Genomic DNA, 12446 nt, shown 5'->3' with positions numbered 1-12446 from the left:
CTACGCTGCTCTTGTTTCATTTATTTGTGAAGTCTTTGTAGCACACAAAGAGAAAGGCTCATTTCTTATTCCATATGCTAGGACAAAGTCATTCAAGCGCTCTTTCTTATTCCATATGCTAGGACAAAGTCATGCAAGTGCTCTTTCTTATTACATATGCTAGGACAAACTCATACAAGTGCTCTTTCTTATTCAATATGCTAGGACAAAGTCACACAAGTGCTCTTTCTTATTCAATATGCTAGGACAAAGTCATACAAGTGCTCTTTCTTATTCCATATGCTAGGACAAACTTATATAAGTGCTCTTTCTTATTCAATATGCTAGGACAAACTTATATAAGAGCTCTTTCTTATTCCATATGCTAGGACAAACTTATATAAGTGCTCTTTCTTATTCCAAATGCTAGGACAAAGTCATACAAGTGCTTCTTCTTCACTAGTGCCATTAATAATATTTAAAAAAAATAATAAAAATCTTTGTAGTCCGTGAGGATATTTGTCTTACAATTTGTGCATTACACCAAACAAAACATTATAACTATAAAAAAACAAATTGTACATTCACACCAGACTCACTCATAATTTACATGCGAAAAGTTTATACCAGATTGTTCTTTTTTAATTATTTGATTGCCAGGGGAACAAAAGAGTGTTTGTGTCTGTTTGTCTTTGCTATCGGTGTCTTGTATCTCTTTTGTGATGGTAAAATCAGAAAATCCTGACCCAAAGGGTGATTTTTTTTATTTCTACAATCTTTTAAGCTTTTTTTTATGGATGTTAGTCCCAAACAGCTGCCCAAATGGGGTTTGTTTTTTTACCAATGACTTTACCAGCAGCATTTAAATATTAAATGCATGCATGGAAAGGGTTGACAGAATCAACCATGAAAACTATTGAATTAGCAGAGCTTGAGTCAGCAATGGACATGCATGACTAGATTAACGCATGGATACAAGTAAAACGTAACTATCTTACTAAAGTAGGTTCGTCTGTAAATTGTAGATAGAGATACTCGTATACCAGTAACCAGCTGATATTAAACACCCCTTCGCATTACACTGACTTTTACATTGGTTGTTGCATCTTTCAAAACTCACTTTGGCCAAGTCTAGATGTAACTAAACAGACAGTAACAAAGTTACTCATAGCATCACTTCTATATTTAGAACACGGGTGTTATGGTTTCTTGGCAAGTTCTAGGAGAGGTCTACTCACCCACATGTTAGAATAAACACAACTCCACCAGAAAGTCTCAAATGTTTATCCAAAAAGAGTTACTCCATGACAGAACAATATGTTTGACCAGTGACCAGAACACTTAAGGTAGATGAGCAGCACACGCGCGCGCACAAACACACGAGAAGAGGAATTTTTCTTTTCTTTTTCTTTGACCAAAGTGAACACAGTACAGGTAGAAAACGAAGCGTCGCTCCAGAGGGTTACTCACAAGAGCTATCGCATGTGCGTGCATTATCCCCCCGAGTTGATGAGGCGGGCGGGAGGGGGGAAGAGAGTCTCACCTCTAGACTTGGCCCCCGACGCGGAGCAGTCAAATCGGACGGGGCGAGCCTGTGGTACCCTCCTTCTCTCTCTCTCTTTCTCCCTGGCACACGCCGCGGATAGGGAAGACATGGGGCGCAGAGGAGAGGGCGCACGGCTTGTAAACACGCAAGAAAGTTTTGGTTAGTGAAATTGCAGGTGTAGACGAGGGGAACAAGAAAAAAAAAAAAGGGGGGGGGGGATATAGCGCTCCTGAGTAAAGGGAGAGAATGAAAGATCGTTCTTTCTAAACACTCTATCAAAGTTATTTCCCTTGAAAAAAAAATAGACCATTATTGACTTAAGTAAACTAGATCGATCATACTTTGCAAATATTTCTATGACAATCAAACTCTATACAGAATACTTTGTTTACCACTCAGGCACTATTCCCCCGATTTGACGTGCCCTCCCACGCCAATACAGGCGCCCCCCCCCCCGAGCTGTGTCCCCTGGGCCAAATGTGAGTATGTAGTGGTGTCCGCGGGGGAGAGGGGGGGATGGAGAAGGTGCTGGAGAGAGCAGGGACGCGCAGTGATGACAGGGCGCGCAATCAACGAGAAATGTCCCTAACAATTGTCTTTACTGCCAGGGTCGATATCTTTAATGTCCACGGCCTGCATGGCAACTGTGCGCGTGTGTATTGGGAGAGACTGTGCGTGTGGGAATGTCTTTGCACGCGTGTGCGGAAGGGTGCGTGTATAATTTAAGAGCAGGACCGTGTCATGGCAAGCGTCGATACTAAAAACCTGTCATGGATTTCTTTTTTAAGCTCTATAAGGAGCACAGGTCGGTTTGAGAGGCCGATTCACGCCAACATTTTTTTTTTCAAGACGAGGAGTTCCACTAAAACTATATTAAATATACCAGATATACCGAATTATTTACAATATATATATATATATATATATATATATATACATGTATTTCCCTTTAATTCTAAACCAAATCAAACATTTTCAGAAAACAATCGAAAGCGTCATTGAAGCTTAATAATAACAAACAGGGTAGTGAAATATAAATGAGCTAAATAAATTATTCCGTCGGAACGTGGAAAATAAATACGGAGAGAGAATTGAAAAGGTATCATAAGCCACTGTTAGAAAACAAATTTATATTCAAAGGCCAGCAATCCACTCAACTAGACGTAGGCTTGGAAACCCGTCAGAGCAGAGAAACATGACTTGTACTTCTACATAAATATTAATAACTAGGTCGTTAAAACAACGTAACACACACATGTAAAACAAACATCTGCAAACATTTTCTATAATCAACTTTAGATTGTTCATGTATTTCGATAATAAATAAACAAGCATAACTAAACCTATTTACCATCATACAATCGCAGACTAAATTACCATTTGTGCAATAATAATTATCCGGTACGCGAATCTGTCAATATCACGGGGCTCAGTGGTTAAGCGCCTTGCTTCCGAGTCCTTGGTTCGAATCTCGGTGAAGACTGGCATTTAGCTTTTCGGGATTTTCAGGGCGCCCCTGAGTCCACCCAACCCCAATGGGTACCTGACCTTAGATGGGTAAAAAAAAAAAAAATAGGCGGTTGGTCGTTGTGCTGGCCACATGACACTCTTCTCGTTAAATGTTAGCCATAGAAACTGATGACCCTAACATCATAGATCGCAAGGTCTGAAAGGGGAAACTTACCCAATTGCCAGTATCGATATTCCTAATTCAAATTGATAGTAAAGCCAAAGAACACAGACTAGCAGACGAATACTTGACCACTTGGGTCATCGCGTCACATGCAAATTTCTGGATGTAATTTTTGTTTCTGCTTTTAACACGTGTCTCTTTCCCTACCTGGCAGCTTTCCTTGTTTAAGCCTACATAACTGTTTCATTATGCTTTGATATAGCTGATATAACACACACACACACACACACACAAACACATACGAGCAGGCGCAGGACAAGCAACCTGAAATGCCATCAAGTGTAATACCATTACAATACTCCAAGGACTTTCCATGTGTCAATTATTGAGTCTAGGATGACAAAGGTCAACAATACCAGTCCAGGCCCTACAGCGTCTCACCCCCCCTCCACCCTCCACACACCATCTCCCATTTCTCCTATCTGGCAGAAGCAGCTCTTACACTCGAGCAGCATGGGAATGTCTGGTCTAGTAGACAGAGCACGTGTTCACAAACCAAATCTTTCGCTTCCGTTAAAAGTTCGAAGCTGTCGTCTTGCATTTCCAAAGTTGTATAAAGCTACGTCATCACACTCTACCAATTCAGAAGTGGTCGCGGTTCAAATGATGAGACCAAGACAATAGTGCGGAAAAAAATCAGGTGAATAAGAGTATGAAATTGTATGGCATTGATCAAGAAATTGTTCAATAGAAACTTAAACAATTATTTTTTTTTAAATAAGTTTTTTACTTTTGTTTTCTATGACCTCCTTTTCCCAGATTTGTTTCATTTTCCCTTCCCCCTTCCTGAATCTAGGCCACTGTCAGCTATTAAACAAATAATCTACGCCACTGTCAGCTATTAAACCAATAATCTACGCCACTGTCAGCTTTTAAACCAATAATCTACGCCTCTGTCAGCTATTAAACCAATAATCTATGACACTGTCAGCTATTAAACCAATAATCTAGGCCACTGTCAGCTATTAAACCAATAATCTAGGCCACTGTCAGCTATTAAACCAATAATCTATGACACTGTCAGCTATTAAACCAATAATCTAGGCCACTGTCAGCTATTAAACCAATAATCTAGGCCACTGTCAGCTATTAAACCAATAATCTATGACACTGTCAGCTATTAAACCAATAATCTATGACACTGTCAGCTATTAAACCAATAATCTAGGCCACTGTCAGCTATTAAACCAATAATCTAGGCCACTGTCAGCTATTAAACCAATAATCTACGCCTCTGTCAGCTATTAAACCAATAATCTAGGCCACTGTCAGCTATTAAACCAATAATCTAGGCCACTGTCAGCTATTAAACCAATAATCTAGGCCACTGTCAGCTATTAAACCAATAATCTAGGCCACTGTCAGCTATTAAACCAATAATCTATGACACTGTCAGCTATTAAACCAATAATCTAGGCCACTGTCAGCTATTAAACCAATAATCTAGGCCACTGTCAGCTATTAAACCAATAATCTATGACACTGTCAGCTATTAAACCAATAATCTAGGCCACTGTCAGCTATTAAACCAATAATCTACGCCTCTGTCAGCTATTAAACCAATAATCTAGGCCACTGTCAGCTATTAAACCAATAATCTAGGCCACTGTCAGCTATTAAACCAATAATCTAGGCCACTGTCAGCTATTAAACCAATAATCTAGGCCACTGTCAGCTATTAAACCAATAATCTACGCCTCTGTCAGCTATTAAACCAATAATCTACGCCTCTGTCAGCTATTAAACCAATAATCTACAACGCACAAACATTTAACATTCAATGACAATGTAATTTAGTCGTATATTTTATGAGGAACTTTTTCGTAAAATGCCTTTCCTAAACAGTCCCGAAAGCCAACCTGCATTCATTAGACAACTGTTACGTCAGATCTGAACGAAGTGGTCGTCTCCGCTCCATTAGGACTAAAACAGAAAGATTTTAAAACTCTTTTATCCCACTTTCGGTCAGAGTGTTACAAAGTCATGTGTCGTCATCGGGAAGTTCATAGAAGTCTATTTATAGCGCTGGTAGTGAGTGTGTAAATGTTTCGTGTGCAAATGTTGTTCGTATTTGCATCTATTTATATAGCTCCTCCTTCGTGATCAAAGATGAGCACATTTCTCATATCCTATGGACTCAAAGATGACTGTACGGTAGTTACGCTGAGGTGGACAGTTGTAGGTAAACTGCATTCCCATTTGTTTGAACCAATAAAATTCTCTTAAGATCTGTTGAACTTTAAAACATAATAATAAATACAATATAAATAGTAAATATTAATTTAAAAAAAATTTGTTTCATTACTAAATGCTGTATTTTTATTTTTATCAGGGTGGCATTTTTCATCCATGAGAAGCAATTTTTTTTCTGGATTGTTTTTTTTTCTCGATTTTTTTCAAAACTTAATTTTCACGTTTTCTTCCTAACACGAAAAAGTTCATAATTCAAAATGTTTTAGTTCAAACTCTAAGAAACTATTAAGCCTTATCATTTCATCTATTGGCTCAGCTAAAGATAGTGATGGGCAAAAGTGAACTAAAAAGTTAGAAACTTTTAGTTTGTGAAGAAACAAGTCCTATTACGTTTAAAGTCCCTTTTTAATTGTGTAACATTTCAACATAACATACGTCATATACAGACACCCAACTTCACTCGCTGACTTTCTCTCTCCCTTGTTTACACACTCGTCACTTCCCCCAAGTCCCTTAACTCTCGATACCCAACACTTGACCGTGTGTCACGGTTGACCACACAGTAACCGTGTCACAACATAGTAGTCAAAATCGTAGTTTAATTAATTTTTTTTAGTTACTAACTAAAAAGTTTAATTAAAATGTGTACAACTTTTCAACATGTGGTCAGGGTTGAAACGCACATACCTGTTTTCTGGTCATGTGATATCAATAACTTTGATTATCACAAAAATGATGCGGTTAACCACTATTTAGTCAGTCTGCATTTAAAGAGGGTAAAGTAAGATGCTGGTAGAATTTATGGGAGTAAATATTTGCAACTGAAAGTAGCAGTATTATAAATTTGCCAATAGACAGCTATGCCTATATAGATCTAAAAGCATTAGGATAACCAACTCTAGAAAAAAAATCTTAATTCACACCCTCTCTGACCATAAAGTAAATAGACTTGTGTCAAACTGATTTTAACAACCTGGTCAGCTAGACATACACATGTAGGCCTAGTGTACTGTACGTGTGTAGTTGATAATACTACAAGACTACCCTGCATTTTTTTCATTACTCATTATGCAATAGTGTTTGCTTAATGTGGAGTGGTCAGACAACAAAATAACACACTACTGGCGTGGTTAGTCAAGCATGTTCATAGATGTATATTTACACTAAAATAGTTACAGACCCTGTCCCTGCTTAGAAAGTAAATAGACGGTGTGTCCGACTGATTTTAACAACCTAGCCAGATAGACGTACACGTGTAGGCCTATATAGTGTACTGAGTGTGCAGTCCATAATGATAAGACCACCCTGTTTTTTTTCCCTTGAGCGTTTAACGGTTATGCAATAGTGTTCGTTGTAATTTTAGTGGTCAGACAAGAAAATATCACATCAGCATGGTTAGTCAAGCATGTATTTTACACTATAAGATAGTTATACAGGTCAAATGTTTCTTAAAACTCAAACGATTTCGTTTCTATTTCTTTGGTTACTAGATGTAAATTTAAAATTACAAACTTTTGTTATTGTTAATGAGATTTTAAACTTTACCGGTAAAAGTAAGATTTTCGTTACATAATAAGTTAATATAATTTTTGTTTAAAAAGAGTACCATTATTTTCTAAAGGTTTTAATTCAAGGCAAAAATACAAGCACACATTTAGACATTTTATTTTATTGTGCATTAACGTTTATGTAAGAAACATATTCTTTTTATTTTATCACTGATTTTATTATAGATAAATATTTCTACAATGTTAAAAGAATAAGATCGAACCGTAGGCATACAGTCGGATGATTATACCTACATAGGCCTAGTTCAACCCCGTCCCCCCCCCCAAAACAAAAGTTATTAAAAAGTTTGTTATAGTTTAATTAATTTTCTTTAGTTTAGTCTAACTACATTTTGAAATTCATGATAAACTTTTTAGTTTAACTACTTTATTTTAGTTGAAAACTAGTTTTAGTTTAACTTTTAAAAGTTGGTTTAGTTCCATATCATTAGCTAAAGACTTCAACATCGTTTAATATTCACGTATTATTCAATGCGGATATGTTTGTAGCCTTCGATGGAAAAAAATAAGAAAATTATTAACGACCTAATTCAAATCATTAAAAAATAGTCACAAATGATTTATTTTAGCTTAGTCCCTGCAGCGGCAGTGGTTGTAAGAAACCTCCAAATTTTTTTTTAAAATACGTAGTCTTACAAAAGTTATGCATTTTTTTGCAAGTACTATATTTTAGACTTGCAACGGCCATATTGGATGCCTAATTTGCATTTTTTTTTCTTTACCTCATTTATACAAAATCTTCTTAAAGAAAAATAAAGGTCAAAAAAAGTTTTTTCCTAGATTTTGTTTTTTTTAACCTTGGAGCTACCTTGAAGTATAGCATTTATACAACTTTATTAATAGTGCTTAAAACTGAAAACAATTACACACACACACACAGACATACACATACACTCGTCAGTTCTTGCTTCCATGTCATGATCACGTGACCTTCAGGTAACCCCCAGAGAGGAAAATCTTATTGGATGTCCAGTTATCTCATCAATGTCCTGCCAGCTCATCCAAGATAGCCGGTCGTCGACTAAGCCCTCCATGCGTCCAGTAAGCGCCCTCATCATCTCCTAACTGGCCAAACAATCCCCTGCTACATGCGGCCTCCATTCGCGCCAAAACGACTCGGCTAACTACACGGATTTTGTTGTTCTTAAAACGGAAGTGAACAATCGTCTTCCCATGATCCTCTTGAGCCACCAATAAAATTGTAACGGTCAAAACGCAGACGTGAGTTTTGTGCTATTTCATTTCCGGTTGCCAAAAGAGCATGTTTATTTTCTCTTTCTTCTCGATACCAGCAATATTAGCGCGTGCCTCGCCTTGCCCCTGTGTCACAGTTTGTCGTTTTCATAAAGGTTGAAGACGCATGTAAGGTGAATAGAGGAATTGATGAGTTTGAAATTGAGAAGTTGTTCCAGATAGCTAACCCAACCAAAACCCATAGTATAGGCCTAGGCGTCTTTATATTTCAACACACATTTGAATAAAAAGTTTGAAATACTCTGTTATGAGAAAAATAAATTTAATTTCTATTACCAATGTTATGCTTACAAACTTCAGTATCAGTGTCGAACTAACTATGCAAGATAGAAGTTAATGCAAAAGGATTCTCAACATATCTAAAAAATTATTGAAACATCTGTCTTGGTGTCTTCATTTATCTGCAGTTCTAATTTATACATACACCACACATGCAGTCCAAAGTTTTAAAATTAGCTTCTTAGTCTAAGTACATGTATAATGTCAACACAAACACACACACAACCACACAAATACACACACAGCCTAACAAAAGGAATTCAGTTTAGATTAAAATATATAGAAAGTGGTAGCCGTGGAATTATAGCACCAGGCTACTTAAGGTTCGAGTCCGAGAAAATTGAGTCCAGTAAAAGACTGGCATTATTATCACAGTGTGTGATACTGTCCAATTTATATCATATTTTATTTAACCTTTATTTTCCGTGAGGAAATTTGGTTTTACAATTGTGCATTTCACAAACAATTTGCACGATAGCAGGCTAAATATACGTTCATGTCCCAGTTTCTCTTCAACATTTACATGTGAAATCTTCAACAGTAAGTTACATTTGTTCAACAATTTAATTACCAATGGAAACAAATGAGCTCTCTTGTCTATTTGTTTTTGTGATCGGTGTCTTAGATCTTCTTTGTGATGGTAACATGTTTAAATCATGAAGAAGAGGCTGATTTTTATGGTAGAAATTTGTATAGCTTACTTATTAGTGTTTTTCTCAAATAGGTGTCCAAATATATATATAAAGAGTAAAAATTATATTCATATCTGAGTCAGTTACAAACATAGTTCTACATCCAAAGAGTAAAAGTCGAAAGTTTTGATTCAGAAAATTCAACTCATTCATTAATTTAAAGTATAATATGTTGAAAACTGAGGAGATTCTAGAATCATTTCTTAAATCACTCTTTCATTATCTACGTGTGCATTCTAAGAAAACTGTCCTCGTTTAATGTTAGCGAAAAGGCCTTGGCTATGTTTTATCACGCTCACATCTGCAATATTTTAAGTTTCAATACCACTGCCTGGTATGGCAATCTGAGCATTAAAAATAAAAATAAACTTTATAGAATCCTAAATGCTGCTGGCAAAATCATTGGCAAAGGACAAACCCCATTTGGGCAGTTGTTTGAGACAAACATCTATAAAAAAGCTAACAAGATCCTCGAAATAAAGAATCACCCTTTGTGTCAGGATATTGTGATTTTTCCATCACAAAAGAGATACAAGACACCGATAGCAAAGACAAACAGACACAAACACTCTTTTGTCCCCCATGGCAATCAAATCATTAAATAAGAACAATCTGGTATAAACTTTGTCACATGTAAATTATGAGTGAGTCTGGTGTGAATGTACACTTTGGTTTCTTATAGTTATAATGTTTTTTATTTGGTGTAATGCACAAATTGTAAGACAAATTTCCTTACGGATAATAAAGATTATTATTATTATTATTATTCTAGTCAAGCACTTCAGGCCAGCGTGGCATAAACTGGCATAAACGCTGGGGGGGGGGGGGGGGGGGGGTACTTGATATACATTGCTTCTTCAGAAAATTTGGTGGCGAAATTAAAGAGAGAGAGTTGAGTACATCAGAGAGGAGTACTAGGCAATACAATCTGGTGAAGTGGTACTAGTGGGTGAAATGTTTACTTAGGGTGCACCATGAAGGCGGGAAAAGGGAAAATGAGAACCGCTGGTCTACTGTAGATAACATGAGAGTGTGTCAGGAGCGCGATGAGCTGGGAGAAGGCTTTGTAACGAATGTTTTGTTTTAATTTTGTTTAGAGTGAACAGAACCCTTTAGCCGGACACAAGGAAAGGGCGGGAGGAAGGGGGGGGGTGAGGATAAATTGCTGAGTGAGATGACCACTGGCTGGGGTGAAATGCCAGACGGACTGGCCATCAATCGCCGAGACATTCCGAGCCTATCAGACAGTGGGAGAGGTAAGGGGGGGGGACGCCTTCTTACCGTTGATGAAGATTGTTCCCTCATTAATTCGACAATCGATATTAGGTTGTGGGTGCTGAGTGGCGGAAGTCGGGCGCCGTTTGTCTATCTTTTATTGTGGTACCAAACAGAAATAAGGCAATGTCAAACCGAGGCTGTGTTTTATAACAAGGCTGATTTTGTAACAAGGATGTTTTTAATATTTTTGTAACAGGGCTCATTTCGTAACAAGGTTGTGTTTGTAATAAAGAATAAAGATGTAACAATGGCTGACCTTAAATCCCTTATAACAAATAAACTCACTTTATAATTATTCAAAATTCAATCTAAAATTACTACAATTGAGCTCACACATCGATTTGTACAACAAAAATATAATATAAATGACCACATTTGAATATAAAACTATGAAAAAATCATATTTAATAATTGAACAGTAGATTGTCAAAGCTGAAACAGTGAGAGCGTGTTCTGAAGTGGTATAACTTATTCACAACTAAATATTGGCCAACATTTCTATTCATATTTAATATACAGAGCTCGGACAAAAGCACAAAATGTGGACACAAAATTTATAGTACATCGATTACTAGAAGAAAATTATGTTGTCTAGATCTACATGTTTATGGCATACATTATATGTGGTTCCATTAGTAGTGTTAGATATTCTCTTGCCAGCAGAAGCCTAATTAAATATACTGATAAAAGCAATGGCATTATCATTTTGTTTTATATTCTTTAGGCTACTAAATTGATTACGTCATAATAAGCGAGAACATTTTTAGAACGTGCGAATAAGGCATCAACATTGGTTTAGAGATTATGACAGCTTTAAAGCTTCTAAATTGATGACGACTTACTAAGACAGCACTTGTTTACGGAGTAATTTTCTTTAGTGTTATGACAAAAAAAGCTGTTTTGGTTACGAGAATAGATGCAAACATTGTTATCACGGAGTAACAAATGACGTCATCACAGACTGTGTAGAATAGCAAGTGTTGTTTCTCTCAGAATTAACTTATGGTTGTTGTTCTATTTTGTGTGTGTTTCCAAGTACATTCTCACCACAACAGAAACACACTGTCTGGACAAATACACACACACACACACTCTACAAACACACATTCTTTTCCAACGAGCATCTCTGTGTAGATTGCAAAGAGTTTGTCAATAACCTTGAGATGACCTTCATCCACCAATCTTATAATTTTCAGATCTCCCACCGACCAGCCGTGTTTAGAATTTAAACTCGGCCCATTCTCAAATCGTCCCCCAATTCCGAAATCGACCAGTTCCTACTTGGTCCCTCTGACCACGAGGTCCCGTGATGCCATTCTCCATGAAGTCCTGTAAATATTATCATTAGCCATTGGCCTCGTTGTGGAGCGTGCGCTCGGCGCCCTATCGTTATTAAGCCTCGGCGCCCGTTTTAGCAACGATTTTTTGAGAAGAGTATTAAATAAATATTCAGAGAAAATCAAGTGAGAATCAGTACGGGAGGGAGGTTTTGGTGGGGGGGGGGGGAAGGAGGAGAATCTTTGTAATGATTTCTGTTCTTTTGTGTTCGTCTGATGCCCACCAGAGATACGCCTATGGAACAAAGAGTATCAGCGTAATCAAAGAGAAACTTATTCATGTCCATGAAACAAGGAGACAGTTATTATTTCAAAAGCTTTAAGAACATAGTACATATTTTTCTTCCCAACTGTATCACATTAGTCCAGTTATATATATCTTTTCTATTTATCTGTAATACATTAAACGGTCGACGGATCATGCGTGGAGCCCCAACGGTCCGGCGAACTAAGGCACGGGTGATGGTAATAGTTATAGTAATACACTAAAGCAGTGTTTCCCAAACTTTTTTCTTAACGGAACACTTCGCAGTATTTAGCGGAACACCTTTTGCTTATTTTTTTTAGAGAGATTAATTCACGGTGGTGGCCTACTATTTAATTATTCCAGTAGTTCGAGGGACACCT

General features: G+C 37.1%; 1 protein-coding gene across 13 annotated transcripts in view; it reads right to left on the bottom strand.

Annotated features, from left to right (window-relative positions):
* Positions 1-12446, bottom strand: part of LOC106061741 (kin of IRRE-like protein 1) — a 303275-nt gene that overhangs the window by 183158 nt on the left and 107671 nt on the right. For 11 of the 13 annotated variants that reach the window (XM_056009883.1, XM_056009887.1, XM_056009891.1 and 8 more), the window contains exon 1: positions 1218-1498. The exons of 1 other annotated variant lie outside the window; for it this stretch is intronic. The gene's annotated coding sequence lies outside the window, so the exon portion shown is untranslated. Of the gene's footprint in view, positions 1-1217; positions 1499-12446 lie in introns of those variants that run through there. One more of the 13 variants, XM_056009885.1, reaches the window with a different exon arrangement.

Source organism: Biomphalaria glabrata, chromosome 14 (assembly GCF_947242115.1).
Source record: "Biomphalaria glabrata chromosome 14, xgBioGlab47.1, whole genome shotgun sequence".
Lineage (NCBI taxonomy): Eukaryota > Metazoa > Mollusca > Gastropoda > Planorbidae > Biomphalaria > Biomphalaria glabrata.
This window is presented reverse-complemented; position numbering and strand designations above follow the sequence as displayed.